The sequence below is a fragment of the Scomber scombrus genome, chromosome 19 (assembly GCF_963691925.1).
Source record: "Scomber scombrus chromosome 19, fScoSco1.1, whole genome shotgun sequence".
Classification (NCBI taxonomy): Eukaryota; Metazoa; Chordata; class Actinopteri; order Scombriformes; family Scombridae; genus Scomber; species Scomber scombrus.
Window position 1 is genome coordinate 1,275,051 of NC_084988.1, and position 1,499 is coordinate 1,276,549.

Here is a 1,499-nt window from a genome sequence, read left to right on the forward strand (position 1 = left end):
TTCCAGTGAAACTTATTTCCAGCCTAAATAATTATAATCCAAACTGTGTTTTCTGTTGCATGTCTTCCAGTTGTGAAGCGATATTTGTGTCCCTGGCATCTGGATCCCTCTTTTTTTCTTTAAATATAATTTTGCATTGGTGTTTTTTATGTTTATAACCAGGGTCCAGGTCTGATAGTAACATTTAAATGGGTTCAGACTCTGTTGAAGTCCATCTTTTGTTGGATTTAACAGGATTACATCATCAGCATACAGCAGGACTTTGGTGTCTGAGATGTGATAGGTATAGGTTCAGGTGATGTATACTGATCAGACATGGTGGCCAATAAATTAATATAAACATTTAACAGGACAGGTGATAGAAACAGCAGCCTTGTCTCACCCACATTAAATACTTGGGACGCTGGTTGGATACCAAACGACTCGTGTCGTCCTCCCGGGTCAAATTGACCCTGTCTGTTTTGACTGTTCCTTCTTTCCTCCTTTCCTTCTCTCTTTCTTTCCTTCCTCTCTCTTTCCTTCCTTCTTTCCTTCCTCCATCCCCTTTCTTCATTCTTTCCTTCCTTCCTTCCTTCTTTCCTTCATCCATCCACCTTTCTTCCTTCCTTCTTTCCTTCCCTCCTTCCTTCCTTCCTTCCTTCCTTCCTTCCTCCATCCCCTTTCTTCCTTCCTTCTTTCCTTCCCTCCTTCCTTCCTTCCTTCCTTCTTTCCTTCCTCTATCCCCTTTCTTCCTTCCTTCCTCCCTCCTTACTCCTTTCCTTCCTTCCTTTCATCATTTCTTCCTGCTTCCTTCCTTCCTTCCTCCCTACTTACTCCTTTCCTCCCTTCCTTCCTTCCTTCCTCCTTTCCTCCCTCCCTCCTTACTCCTTTCCTTCCTTTCCTTCCTTCCTTCCTTCCTTCCTTCCTTCCTTCCTTCCTTCCTTCCTTCCTTTCCTTCCTTCTTTCCTCTGTCCTTCTTTCCTTCCTTCCTCCTTCCTCTTTTCCTCCCTCCCTCCTTTCCTTCCTTCTTCCTCCCTTCCTCCTTTCCTTCCTTCTTCCTCCCTTCCTTCCTTCTTCCTCCCTCCCTCCTTTCCTTCCTTCTTCCTCCCTTCCTCCTTTCCTTCCTTCTTTCTCCCTTCCTTCCTTCTCCCTCCCTTCCTTCCTTCTTCCTTCCTTCCTTCCTTCCCGTCCTTGACTCGAGGACAACAGGAGGGTTAAAAGTCAAATTAGGATTTTCTGCTTTGCTAGTCACATAAACAATAATGCAATGTGTGATCATGCTGATACTATAAACATGAATGTCTCTCCCTCCACTCTGAAGCCTCTTCGCTTTATAACAGGTGATTCATGTCTTACTCAACATACAGAAGGGAGCGGCACTGTTATCTTAAAGTACAACACCTATAATGTGAAGTCTGAGGATATATTAACACTATCTGAACCTCTTATACACACTGAACTTAGTAAACATGATTTTTTCTAAAACTGGATTCTCTTATTTCATTGAAACTTTTTAAAAG